The sequence below is a fragment of the Aotus nancymaae genome, unplaced genomic scaffold (assembly GCF_030222135.1).
Source record: "Aotus nancymaae isolate 86718 unplaced genomic scaffold, 86718_ANA_hifiasm-v0.15.2.pri h1tg000014l, whole genome shotgun sequence".
In the NCBI taxonomy this organism is placed as follows: Eukaryota; Metazoa; Chordata; class Mammalia; order Primates; family Aotidae; genus Aotus; species Aotus nancymaae.
In genome coordinates, this window is record NW_026988425.1 from 54,906,581 (window position 1) to 54,921,607 (window position 15,027).

General features: G+C 37.6%; 1 non-coding gene and 1 pseudogene across 1 annotated transcript; both read right to left on the bottom strand.

Moving 5' to 3' along the window:
* Positions 1-483: 483 nt before the first annotated feature.
* LOC135274926 (U6 spliceosomal RNA) lies at positions 484-590 on the bottom strand. Its single transcript, XR_010342671.1, has one exon. It is a non-coding gene; the product is annotated as a U6 spliceosomal RNA (small nuclear RNA).
* A 1,779-nt stretch (positions 591-2,369) lies between these two features.
* On the bottom strand, positions 2,370-2,492 carry LOC135275015 (U8 small nucleolar RNA; annotated as a pseudogene).
* Between the last annotated feature and the right edge of the window lie 12,535 nt (positions 2,493-15,027).

Below are 15,027 nucleotides of genomic sequence, written 5' to 3' on the forward strand. Positions count from 1 at the left end.
AGGCAATATCATTGTGAATTGTGAATAATTACAATTTTATTTTTTTCACTGTGTTTTATTCTTTTATATATATATATTTTATTGCATTTTAGGTTTTGGGGTACATGTGAAAGACATGTAAGATTGTTGCATAGGTACATACATGGCAGTGTGGTTTGCTGCCTTCCTCCCCATCACCTGTATCTGGCATTTCTCCCCATGTTATCCCTCCCCAACTCCCCACTCCCCACTGTCCCTCCCCTAGTTCCCCCCTACAGACCCCAGTGTGTGATGCTCCCCTCCCTGTGTTCATGTGTTCTCATTTTTCAACACCCGCCTATGAGTGAGAATATGTGGTGTTGGATTTTCTGTTCTTGTGTCAGTTTGCTGGGAATGATGGTTTCCAGGTTCATCCATGTCCCTACAAAGGACATGAACTCATTGTTTTTTATGGCTGCATAGTATTCCATGGTGTATATGTGCCACATTTTCCCTGTCCAGTCTAAAAATATGGAACGCTTCATGAATTTGCGTGTCATCCTTGCGCAGGGGCCATGCTAATCTTCTCTGTATCATTCCAATTTTAGTGTATGTGCTGCTGAAGCGAGCACCACTGTATTCCATTCTTTAAGAGAAAATTGAACCCTGTCAACTTCTTACTCTATGTCAGTATCATATGGGTTTAACTTTTACCAGTGATTCTCAAACTTTACTGAGAGTCACAGTCCTTGGGATGTTATGCAAGTTCCTAAAAATTATTTTGAGATGCTGATTTAGTAAATCTGGAGAGTGAGCCAAGGAATGTGCATCTTAACACACACTGTATATGATTCTGTTAGAGTTGCTGAGGTACCTTACATGTGACCTATCTCTTCTGAAATTTATTATTGCCTTCTCAGCTGAACTATAAACCCTAAAGGGAAGATATTTTATCTAATCTGTCTTTATATGCGTGGTGTCTAGGATATTAGCCTACAAACAGTGGGTGCTAAATAAATATGTAGATGGCAAAAAGAAATTTAGAAAAGTTGTGGAATGTACTTTTGTGAGTTTCACATTTAAATGCTTTAAAATGTTTTCCTATGTTTATTTTATATAGATTTCATAATGATATCTCTGATATCATCAGAGGAGGAACATAATTGCAATATGATAGGTTAATTGAGTAAGTGACTATCAACCATTCCCTCATCTTATTTCTTTACCTCAAGGTATCTGTAGCCTACCAGACTTAAAGGCTTCATCCTTTTTATTTTTTTGTGGATTGAAATGCATACTATGAGTTTCAGAAAAATAATTTTCTTTCTGGTAATCCTGTTCACATATCTAAGATATAAGTAAAATTTATATCTCCAAGGCAATGGGAGATACAGAATGAGAACATCTCTTATTATAACAATCAATATAATTATTTTCCTGTAAATCATAATTATCTGAAAATACTCATGATTTTTGACTGTGAAGAATTGCCACTTATTATGATCATGAAATCAAGTTTGATCTGATTTCAGATATAATAAAAATGCTTTCTATGCCAACTATATATCTGAATGTTTATTCAATCAGTTTATCTTGGTATCACAGTTTTGTGAAGGCCCAATCTAACATAATATCTGGTTAAAATTCTCATGTCCTACATTTCATGATAATAAACTGCTTTGCAAATAGGTAAAACTACTATCATAGTTTATGTTTTATTATATGGGTAAATAATATATCATCAGGAAAAACTGTATTTTAGTGATTTAATGGAAACAAGAAAACATGAAAAAAATTTACAATTTAAAACTCCATGTAACTCTTATGAGTTTTGGGAATTTGTTACTAGACACTGTATGTTATTTGCAGAGCATGCTACTCATAATTTTTTTGTGCTAACTTTTATGCAATAATAGTTAACTGATATCTAATGTACCTCATAGGTTTACATAACAATTCTGCAAATGGAGGCTCTGTCTTCCTGGAGGAGTTTCATTTATGCTAGGTTAGTGTTTCCCAAATTTGCTTAATTTTTATAATCACTGAGGCTAAATGCTAAAAAACACAAATTTCAAGGCCCCTCCAACAGAGGGCCAGCTGCACTTTGGATGGCAATACAATAACCAATGAAAGAATTTTAATGAGTTTTATCTGTGTCTTTTCACATTGTATATTTTATTTTTATTCCCTAGATATACCTGCTTTTGGAGATATAACCTATATAATTTATTACCAATCCTGGATGATTACTTTCTTGGATAATCATTACATTTTTAGTGTAGTGATTGAAGGGCTTATCAATTTGGGATAAGAAAAAAACAAAGAACATTTTTATTAATAGGCTATCACATTTTATAAGATTTTATAAAAACATTAAGATTTACATATTAGATTTTGTATATTGTATGATACTCTGTTAAAAAAAAAATTGTTGCAAGTCCTGATTACGCAGAGACGTTAATCACGTTTCATGCATCTCCAATCATCACGTTTGGGTGGATCACGAGGTCAAGAGATCGAGACCATCCTGGTCAACATGGTGAAACCCCGTCTCTACTAATACAAAAAATTAGCTGGGCACGGTGGCGCGTGCCTGTAATCCCAGCTACTCAGGAGGCTGAGGCAGGAGAATTGCCTGAACCCAGGAGGCGGAGGTTGCGGTGAGCCGAGATCGCGCCATTGCACTCCAGCCTGGGTATCAAGAGCGAAACTCCGTCTCAAAAAAAAAAAAAAAAAAAAAATTGTTTTAGAGATAGAGTCTCACTATGTTGCCCAGGCTGGAGTGTATCAGCTATTCACAGATGCAATCATAGTGTACCACAACCTCAAATTCCTGGGCTCGAGCAATCCTCCTGCCTCAGCCTCCTGAGTATCTGGGACTAAAGGCATGTGCCATCATGCCCAGCTCTTAAATTTTTTATAGGTTTTAAATATTTCCAAAAGACTTCTTGTCTTGGTTTGATCAAGCTGCTTTCACAAAATATCATAAACTGAGTAGTTTATAAACAGCAGAAATGTATTTCTCACAGTTCTGGAGGCTGGAAAACCCAAGATCAAGCAGCTAGCACATTCAGTATTTGGTGCAGTCCTTCTTGATTTATCGATGGCTCTTTCTTTCTTTTGGTTTTCTTCCTCCTGCCCTCCCTCCCTTTCTTTCTTTCTTTCTTATCCAGGTCTCACTGTGTCACCCAGGCTGGAGTGCAGTGGCACAATTACAGCTCACTACAGCTTCAACTTCCTGGGCTTAAGCAATCCTCCCACCTCAACTTCCTAAGCAGTTGGGACCACAGGCATACAGCACCACACCCAACTAATTTTTGTATTTTTTTGTAGGGGTGAGGTTTCACCATTTTGTCCAGGCTGGTCTCCAACTCCTAGCTTCAAGCCATCCTTCCACCCTGGCCTCCCAAAGTGCTGGGATTATAGGAATGAGCCCCAGCCCTGATGGCTCTTTCTCTTTATGAAAGGGGCACTCTGGGGTCTCATTTATAAAGGCACTAAAACCATTCTTGAAGGCTCCTATCCTCATGATCTAATCATCTCTGAAAGGCCCTCCCTCCTAATATCATCACATTAGTGATTAGGTTTGAACATATGAATTTAGAAGGACAGAATCATTCAGACCATAGCACTGCTACCCTACCTAATAAAATTGTGGTAAGCAAAATGAGGCACTGGGGATTGTATATATTTATATATATTTGGATGGAGTCTTGCTCTGTCACCCAGGCTGGAGTGCAGTGGCACAGTGTGATCTCTGCTCACTGTAACCTCCACTTCCCAGGTTCAAACAACTCTTCACCTAAGCCTCCAAGTAGCTGGGATTACAGGCATGCACCACCATGCTCAGCTAATTTTTGTATTTTTAGTAGACATGGGGTTTTGCATAGTCTCAGCTTACTGCAACCTCCACCTCCTGGATTCAAGCAATTCTCCTGCCTCAGCCTCCTTAGTAGCTGAGATTATAGGTGTATACCACTATGCCTGGCTATTTTTTTTTTATATTTTCAGTAGAGATGGGATTTCACCAGGTTGGTCAGGCTGGTCTTGAACTCCTGACCTTGTGATCTGCCTGCCTCAGCCTCCCAAAGTGAGGGGATTATAGGCATGAGTCACTGCACCAGGCCGTGACTGATTTCTTAAGTGAAGTAAAGGAATTGTAAATTGCTTTATATTACTTGTGTTTCTTTTTCTTTGGCACAGATCATCAAGAGCTGACTCTGCAAATGGATGTGATTTAAAAAATGGTATCTTTTATCTCTCTTGTTCTTGGTTTTATATATCCATTTAATGCATTTAAAATGAGTTCCCCATCTATTTTTAAGCAATTGCGCAGATAAAGCGTTCTAGGAAACAAGGGTGAAGAAGCTGTGCCATATCCCCCAAAGCAAAGTTTGTTAGTCATTTAGTTACAGCTCATTTGTTTTAGCTGTTTTTTTTCTAGATTAGGATGATGAAAGTTAGACTTGTTCAGAAAGCTTAAGAAAAGAGTTATTGTAAGTGAAAACAGTGATGGGCATAGAAATGGTCAGCTTTTTTGTGTGTGTGTGTTAAGAGACAGGGTCTTGTTCTGTCACCCAGGCTAGAGTGCAGTGGTGCAGTCATAGCTCACTGCAGCCTCAAACTCCTGGACTCAGGTGATCCTCAGGCAAGTAGCTGAGACTCCAGGAATGAGCCACTGCACCAGCTTTTTTTTTTTTTTTTTTTTTTTAAAGATATGGTCTTGCTCTGACACCCAGGCTAGAGTGCAGTGGCATGATTTCAGCTCATTGCAACCTCCATCTCCTGAGTAGAAATGAAAAGCATGGCCACTCAGTTATAGCAGATGATTGCTAACTATTCCCTAGATCTGTTTCCTCTTTCTCCTGGGTACACGACTGGATTATATCTCCCAGTCTTCCTTACAGTTTAGGAATGGCCATGAGAGTAAATTCTGGCCAATGGAATTTGAGCAAGTGCTTCTTGTCCTTTCCAGGCCTGGCTCATTCACACTTACCAAGTGAAATCTTGTATGCTCTTTCTCTGAAGGAAGCCTTATATGCAGAATGTGGTGGAATGTGGTAAAGATGGAAAGGATTCTGAGTTCTCAAATTAGCCTGTGGAGGGGAAGGATCTTTTAGGAATTATAAACAAATTTATGTTACATGAAGCCTCTGAAACTTTGTAGTTAATCTGTTACAACAGTTAGCCTACCTCAAGTGATAAAATATTCAGAGAAGATAGTACTTAGAGAAGGATTTATAGTCTCACCCTGCAGAAAGCAGGAAATGGTTAGCTCTTCCTTTGGCCTCTCATTGATGTTTTGCTAGGTAAGGCTGGACAACCTCTTGGCATTCTTCCTTAATGGACTAGTTTTCCTAACTTTACCTTGATTATTACAATAGCCTCTTGCTCCTTGCTTCTGTTGTTGACCGCTGCCCTTAGAGTTCATTATCAAAACAGTGTCCAGACTGACCTCAGGACATTGTGCTAAATCCTCCACGCTTTCCATTTGTTTGAAAGAATAAGCCAAAGTCTTGTCAATCACCTACAAGAGCTGCCACCTCTCCTTATTATCTCTTATTTTTATCTCTTACACTCTTTCTGCTCAGTCTGATACAGCTGCACAGATTTCCTTGCTATATCTTGGACCCAGCAGGCGTGCTTTTGCCTCAGGGCTTCTGTGCTTGTTCCCTCTGCCTAGAATGTCTTCTCCCAGATACCCACCTGGCTTGCTCTCTTAAATCCTACTGGTGTTTGCTCAGAGAGGCATTTCCTGAGCATACTGTTTAAAACTAAAACTCCTCACATTCCCTATCCCGCTCTTCTACATTATTTTTCTACATAGTACTTATCACCTAACATACTATACACATTTTCTCTGAATATTGTTTATTGTCTACCCTTCTCCACACCCCAATTAAAATGAAAGCTTCATAAGAATTTTTGACCCCACATCTTTTTTTTAATTGCCCATCTAGAGTAGTCCTTGGCAAACAATTATAATTTATTTTTAAATTAAGTACTATTATATAGATAAGCAAAGTATGCCAAAGGAACACTAAGAGAAACTCCTAATTTAAACTGGTTCTGGCAGTGAAAAACTTTCTGGAGAAATTTCCTCCTCTTCTAGGACTAGGGGCTGATGTAGTTGTTGCGAGCATGAGCCAGCGGGTCATTTCTTAGTCCTCATCTTAGCTGACCTATCATCATCAGTTGATACAGTTGATTACAGTTTTCTTGAAATGCTGCATTCACTTGACATCAGAGATACCATAATTGCCTGGCTTCTCTCCTTTTTCTGGAAATTCTTTTTCAGGTTCTTCACCAGTTTTTCCCTCATCTTCCACCTCCACTCTAAATTTTGGAGTGCTCCAAGGTTCAGTTCTTCGCTGTCTTCTCTCATCTATCTTTACTCAGATCACGTAAAGGCTTAAATGCCATCTCTATAGTCATAATTCCCAAATGTGTTTTCCAGCTTGTATCTCTTTCTTGAACTCCAGATTTGTATATCTGAGTACCCACTGGGCCCCACCTTTTGATTACTAATTTGTATCTCAAGCTTAAATGTCCAAAACAGAGCCACTGGTATTTCCCCTTCTTGTAGTCTTCTCTACCTCATTCAATGGCAACTCTATTATTTTGGTTGCTCAGGCCAAAATCCTTGGAGCCATCTTTGACTCTTCTCTTCCTCTCTGCCAACTCTTCAAAATATATCTAAAACCACTTCCCATCATCTCCACTGTCACCATCTTGGTACTGCCACCATCATCTCTTGCTTAGAATATTTCAATAGCCTCTTAACTGATTTCTTTGATTCTGCTTATTGTTCCCTTAGTCTCTTTGGGCTGCTATAACAAAATATACTAAGCTGGGTGGCTTCTAAACAACAGAAATTTATTTCTTACAATTCTGGAGGCTGAGAAGTCCAAGATCAAGACACTAGCATATTTGGTGCCTGGTCAGGACTGGTTAGCTGTTTGGTTCATAGTGGTGCCTTCGTGCTGTGTCTTCATGTGGTGGAAGGGGAAAAGGCAGCGCTCTGTTCTCATGGCCTAATCACCTCCTAAAGTCCCTACCTCCTAATATATTGCTGATTAGGTTTCAACTTATGGATTTAGGGGAGACAGAAACAATCAGACATAGCACTTGCCTTCAGCCAATCCACACTCTGACACCAGAGTTCCCCTGTTAACACCAAAGTCAGATTATGTCTCTCCTCCGCTCAAAACCTTCCAATGGATTCCTGTCAGCCCTATAGTTACCTACAAGGCCCTTCTTGACCTGAGGTAATCTGTTACCACTATCCCGCTAATTATCCTTCTCCATTTGGCTTTCTTCTTGATCCTTGGACATGCCATTGTGGTCTTATCGCAGGGCTTTTATACTTGATACTCCCTTTGTCTGTAATGCTCTTTCCTCAGATATCTGCTGGGTAGGTCCCTCACTTCCTTGAGGTCATTACTCAAGATTCACCAGTGAAGCTTTTCCTGGATACTCCATCTAAAATTTTAATGCTATTCCCTCCTCCCACTTCCCATTCCTTTTCTCTGCCTTCTTTTCCTCCTTTGTAGTTTCAATAATATACCTTATTTTACACATTTACATTGTCTTTTTCCTCCTCTTCAGTATAATAAGGCCATATAAGCACAGGTTTTAAAGACTGCATCTTTCTTACTCTATGCCCATATCTGCAGTCACAACTTTAAATTCATGCTAATAAACATCTACTCTCGAGGGAAATGTTTGAGCACAGGCAAGGATTTGGTCTGTTGTATTCACTGGCACTTCGTTGGTGCTCAACTTGTGAATGAATGATTCAATAGATGAATCTGAGCTGGTAAAACTGTTTCCTTAGTAACTAAGGGTCTTTCCAACCCTAGGATTTATTGGATTTATGAATTGTCTAGGCTATGACAATTTTTTGAATTTCTTGTTAACATCTAAATATTTCATGGTTTCATATAAAAATATGAATTTTTCATTTCTCTTTCAGTAATGAGTATTTGTAGCCACAACAGGCCCACATCCCACATGTTGTAATTTAGCTAGAGCTGAGTAGTCAAATAGCATAAACTGTTGATTGCTCCCAAGTCTCTGTTTTCTTTTTTGGGAACAGTAATGGAACTCTCAGTTTCTGGCTTAGGACATGGCCACCTGGAATAAAGATAGCTTCCTTTTCAGTTAGGTGTGACCAGGAGTTCAGGCCAATAGGATGTCAGTGAAAATGGTGTGTGAAACCTCTGGGAAGTGTTCCCAAAGAAAGGGAGTATGCCTTCTTCCTTCTTCTCTTTCTTGTTGGGTTAGAATGTGGATACAATGGTTAGAGCAATCACCTTGTACCACAGGGAGGAAGCTGTTGAGAGAGGGTGCAGGAGTGATCTGATAGAGCCTAGGTTCCTGATGATCTTGGAACCAGCATACCAACTGAGGACAACCTTCCTGGATTTTATCAAAAGAAACTTTAATTTATGTTTTATTGTAGCTATGTTATTTTGGATTTTCAGATAAACCTACTTCTAATTCATGAAAGCCATTACCACTAGGCAGGTGTTCTTAAGTTTGTCATAATTCCCACCACTACCTAATGTCTTCCTAACACTGATGGGGAGCTGCCATTTATCATCACATCACAATACGGTTTTTCTCTTTATTATAAATGAGATAGTGAAAGACTGGCACAGCCATGTGTTTCAAAAGATGAAGAGCACATGTCCTTGTGGAAGTAGAGATTGTTCCTGCATGACTAATACTGCACACCAACTATTATGCACCAATTGTACATAATTTAGGAAGCTATTTTGAAACAAAAGACAGTAAGAAGTATGACCAGATTAGTAAAGACATGTAATGACAAACTTAATTAAAAACTAAATGAACTGAAAGCAGAGACTAGAATTACAGCAGATTCTTTTTATACACATACAATATGTGGTAATGGTGCAAAATATATTTAATGAAAACATTTTCATAGCATGAAACACTTGTGCCAAGGATGGGTTTATAAAATGGTTGATTGTGGCAAAAATGGTGTCTTGAACAGAAACTAATATTTGCAAATATTAGTTTAATCAGCTATAACATTTCTTAGTATGGTGAAGCTGGGGTGAAGGGACTTATACAGAGTTTCATGAAAAGGTTAAATTATTTGTAGCTTTTTTTTAAGCTAATAAGAGTAGAGATATAAAATATATAAATACCACCCAGGTAGCTGTAGTCATTTGTAGTATCAGAAAGGTTTTAAGTATTTGAATAACTTTTTTTTTTTTTTGAGACAGTTGCACTCTTGTCACCCAGGCTGGAGTGCAATGGCATGATCTCGGCTCATTGCAACCTCCACCCCCCAGGTTCAAGTGATTCTCCTACCTCAGCCTCCTGAGTAGCTGGGAGGTAGTACAGGTAGGTGCCACCAAGTCCAGCTAATTTTTGTATTTTTGTATTTTTAGTAGAGATGGGTTTTCGCCATGTTGATCAGGCTGGTCTCAAACTCCTGACCTCAGGTGATCCACCTGCCTCAGCCTCCCAAAGTGCTGGGATAACAGGTGTGAACCACCGAGTCTGGCCTGAATAACCTTTTAAAAACTTTTTTTAAGACAGCGTTTTGCTATGTTCGCCAGGAACATCTCAAATTCCTCGCCTCAAGTAATCCTCCCACCTTAGACTCTCTGCGTTGGGATTACGGGTGTGAGCCACTGTGACTGGCCTTGAATAACTTTTGAACATTGTGACCACAGTGGGTACGTCAGGAAAGCATTTTTGTGTGTTGAGTGAAGTGCTTACACACGGGACTGCAGGAGGTACTCCAGCAAGTCAATGTTAACACTGAACTTGGTTTACAAAATGCAAACCTATAGAGGCAGTTTGCACAAGTCATATGACGTGTTTGTTTCATAATTCAGTAGGAGTAATATTTAACTGAAAAAAAAAGAAAACATGTTATGAATGTAGTAGTTCATTCTCTTAAATGTTTACTTGATAAATTGTGCACAATAGAAGAGGTAGGAAACTGAAGAGATTATTTTCTTGGATACTTGTAAGAAATTGGTTTATGTTGTCTAAAGCAAGCATTAGCTAAAGATTTAGTCAAAAATTGTGCCTTTGGTTGAGATTATGTATACTCTATTTCTCTGCAAGTATGTTTATAACTGGTTACACAAATCAGTGTCTGTTCATAATCAGTTACATTCGCTTTATTTTTATGCAACTATATTCATAATCATTTTATTGATCTAATTTCTAGCCAAATTGTGTCTTTGGGAAATTCAGCCTGAAAAAATCTGTCATGTGCAGAAGTTATTTTCCAGAAATTTAAGTGGTATTTACCCCTTGGGGAGCTAAGAATTGAATTCCAAAATAGTCATTTGATTTTAAAATTTATAAAAATGAAAAAACTGGGATTAGTTTGCCTTTTTTCAACTAATATTAATAATAATAAGGCCGGACATGGTGGCTCATGCCTGTAATCCCAGCACTTTGGGAGGCCGAGGCAGGTGGATCATGAGGTCAAAAGATCGAGACCATCCTGGTCAACAAGGTGAAACCCCGTCTCTACTAAAAATACAAAAATTAGCTGGGCATGGTGGCGCGTGCCTGTAATCCCAGCTACTCAGGAGGCTGAGGCAGGAGAATTGCCTGAACCCAGGAGGCAGAGGTTGTGGTGAGCCGAGATCACGCCATTGCACTCCAGCCTGGGTAACAAGAGCAAAACTCTGTCTCAAAAAAAAAAAAAAAAAAAAAAAAATATATATATATATATATATATAAAAATATAAATTAGCCAGGCGTGGTGGCATGCACCTATAATCCCAGCTACTCAGGAGGCTGAGGCAGGAGAATCACTTGAACAAGGGAGGCAGAGGTTGCAGTGAGCCGAGACCATGCTGGGTTTACAGGCGTAAGCCATCATGCCCAGCCCAGGTATATATTTTAAATGTATGAAAACAATAACAACAACAAAAAAGGCTGAGCAAGGAAATCTGTTTTAGAAAAACCGTATCTGTGAAACACTTTTATATATATTGGAATAAAATACTGATCCCAAATAGGGCAGGAAAAAACTGTCGCATTTCTCTGATTCAAGACAAAAATAATTATTGAAGAAAAATATAATCAAAATACCTATTTTTGATTGGATATTTGAATTTCATATCAGAAAATGTAATCTATAATATAGTTACTATGTTATATGCTTATACCACAGTACAATACAAATAAAAACCATAATTCTTACATTTGATTCTTGCTACCCCTACTCTTTCATTAATTTACTATGTCCTCCTGCCCTTTGTGAGCATTTGAGATTGGGAGCCTCCATCTTATGTTTCCCGTATTTCTTTCTGGGTACAAAGGTAATCAGTGACCTGAAACATAGAATTTCCAGAACTATTTGTCATTTTTCCATAATGGAAGAAAACAAGAGCAGAAAGTCCAGAACTTTAGAGTCAAGGGCAATGGAGAAATTCAGTTCAACCATAATATTACCAAATGAGAACAGACTAGACGTGAAGATCTTACAAAAAAATCTGAACTCCAGATTTCCTGAAGTTCTCTTACTTTTGTTTAGCTGTTGAGAGTCACAAGGCAAGTCTCAATATAACCCGTCTACAGGAAAAAATTACTAAGCCCCTCAGAGAAGACTAGAAAGATGCACGGAGGATCTATGTTGGGTGTACAGGCCAATAGCAACTTTGAGAATAGGACCCTCTGTCATTCTGTGGGAAGAAAAACTAAAAGATTAATGTGATACCCAGCTTATCAATATAGTATTTAATAATACTTTTAAAAATTCATACATCATAAATTACAGAAAAAATAACCAATTAAGAACTTAATCATTTGTGAATTGTGAAGTAGAGTTATTGGTCCATAGTTAAGTGCTTCGTAATTGCATTGTTCACTAATCAATTCAAAAAAAAATTTATATATTTTTTGGCATCAACTGTCTGCCAAGCAGTGTTCCAGGTGCTGGAGAACAAGAACAAAAATCTCTGCACTCATGGAGTATACATTTTAGAAGGGAGAGAAAGACTAAATAAGCGGGTCATGTCCTGGAGAAGGTGAAATTTGAGTGAATTTTTACAAGAGCTCAGAGCCCAATAATCCTGAGATTTTTTTTAAGTAAAAGGAGTTCTATTGGCTGAATGATTGTTATATTTCAGAACTTTATTTAATTTATTCTTATAACTTTGTAAGGCATAATTTATTCCCTTTCTACAAATGAAGAAACCTGCAAAATCAAATAGCTAATCAATGATTGCTCTTTAATAATTCTGATGGAAACATTACTTTAAAAGTGTAATTCAGGCAAAACCACATGTTCATTCCATTAGAAGTGTTCATTCAGTATTAAGACAATTCATGAAACTTTTATAGTGACACTCTACCCCTGCCTTCAATGAACTTTAATTAGTTTTGAACATAAGCCTCTAATTATTTATGTATACAATTTTTAAATGCTTTCTAAATATGACAATATGTGATTTTAGAGCAGGAATTAACCTTAATAATTTTCTATTCCAGTTTTCTGTCCCCTTCCCTCATTTTTAACTAATGAAAAAAAGAAGGTAAAAAATATCCAAATACATGTTTCCTTGGTAGCGACCTAAGATAGACTCAGGCCTTTCGATTTCCAGTCCACTGTCTTTTATTTCTTTCTTTCTTTTTTCCATTTTTTTTTTTTTTGAGACAGAGTCTCACTCCGTCACCCAGGGTGGAGAGCAGTGGCGCGATCTCGGCTCACTGAAACATCTGTCTTCCGGATTTAAGTGATTCTCCTGTCTTGGCCTCCCACAGTGCTGGGATTACAGGTGTGAGCCACTGCACCCAGACTTCTTTATTTCTTTATAAAACTATTATGATTTTAAAAATAATCTTACCATTCTTTAATGTCCATAGTGATCATCACTGAGTTATTCTAATAACTTTTTCCATAGTAATCTGATAGAATTTTGCATATATAATATATATAAGAAACCATTACAACAGTACAATAAAAAGTTAATAACTCAGTTCTCAAAGACTTATTAGGAATGTTCTTTGTTTTAGCACAACCTTGAACAGTGTATTTATTTAGAAAATATACAGATTTACAAAACAGTGGATGATACCATCATGCAGGATGTAGAGAAGCTGGAGTTAAGTGTCTGAGCCACATGGAAGAAGCAGCTCTTCTGCTCCTGCTGGTGTTTTTACAGAAGATATTGACAGGCCCTCTACTGTTGCTAATCCTTGCCACAAAGGATGAAATGAACAAAAGAGAAGTGGCTTGTCCAATCACCTGAGCCAATAAATTGTTGCCTTAAAGAGCTGACTACAGGCTGGCCGCAATGGCTCATGCCTGTAATCCCAGCACTTTGGGAGGCCAAGGCGGATGGATCATCTGAGGTCAGGAGTTCGAGATCAGCCTAGCCAAAATGGCAAAATCTCGTCTCTACTGAAAGTACAAAATTAGCCGGGCATGGTGGTGCACACCTGTAATCCCAAATACTTGGGAGGCTGAGGCAGGAGAATCGCTTTAACTTGGGAGGCAGAGGTTGCAGTGAGCTAAGATCGTGCCATTGTACTACAGCCTGGGCAACAAGAGCAAAACTTTGTCTCAAAAACAAAACAAAAAAATTCTGACTAGCAATGCCAAGAGAACAAAGCCATGCACCAGGCCCTTGAGCTACCTGGCCAGAAGTTCTGTAAAACATATGCAACCAGCATTAACAAACTGTCAAGGCATAAAAACACGAGCAACTTAATAAACTTAGTCTGAACATTGAATTAATTGTGTTTTTAGAGACAGAATAACGAACAGGTTGAGACAGTGACACCCATTTCTTTCCAAGCCTCAGGAGAGCATGAACTCAGAAACCTGTATCAATCCATTAGCACAAAGCTTACCAGTATCTTCATGAGGAGCAGTCAGTCAAAAGGACATAGGGACCCGAAGACTCCTACACACAGAGAACTAAGAGAAGTCACAACATAGTTGTTTTATTTATTCCCCTTCCTTTGAAATTTTAATTGTCTAATATTAGGTTGGTGCAAAAGTAATTACGGTTTTTGTCATTACTTTTAATGAAAACAAAAAACCAAAAAAACCTCCTGGCAGCAAAAGAAGCATGCCTTCTGCATCTGAGGATGTTGCTGACAGAGCTAGCAACATAGATAAACTTGTATTATAATAAATTATTTGTAATAATTTTAAGCACCAAGGAGGTTTACTACAGTGATTCTAGGTAGCACATTAAGAACTACAAACATAATCTTTGCAAAGAAGAAAGAAAAAACATATTTACAATTCAACTTTGTTAGGTTTCTTCCCTGAATTTAATACTTTTCCAGAATCAAAACAGAAGAACTAGCACTATCCTGAGCACTAGATTTAACCTTCTGATGTCAAGAAAATTCATCACAATAGAAAGCAAAGTGATTGTTTTCCTTTCTGTAATTAGCTTTCCTGCTATATTTTTTGACAGGCAAAATTCTAATTGTGCTGAGCTTCTTGTCATTCCATTTCTGGCATAGTTAGATTGATTTTAAGTTTACTGCTTTAATGATAAGATTTTTGGTTCAGGTTCAACAATTAGCACCTGAACATGGAAAATCTTAAATTAAAAGAATGGAAATTTAACGAAGTATTTGTTTATAAAAATTATAGAATTCACAGAAATGTTTTTAGCTTTTCTCATCTTCACTAGTGTTATCATTTTTACAGAAATAAAGTATTACTATGTTACTTAACAGTAATGAAATATTTCAGAATTAAAACTATGTAGCTCTTATTTAAATATCTAATTTGAATTTTTCTTTCCATTGTGAAATAGTGATTTTGCTTTGAAAAATAATTGAGATTAGTTTGCTGATGCAATTTTTTTTCTACCATCACCTCATTTCAATTATAAATAATAAAGCTAATGGTGTCTCTTCACCAATATGAGCTCTGTAAACCTATGTGTCTCTTACTGAAGAGCTTCATTTTGAAGTTTATCTGTTGTTATAATTGGTACAGTTTAAAGTTTTGTCTTTAGAGAACTGTATAAAGGTTTTAAAATCTAGTTTAAATGGGGCTTTTTAATATAAACTGTACACAAGGAACACCTCAGT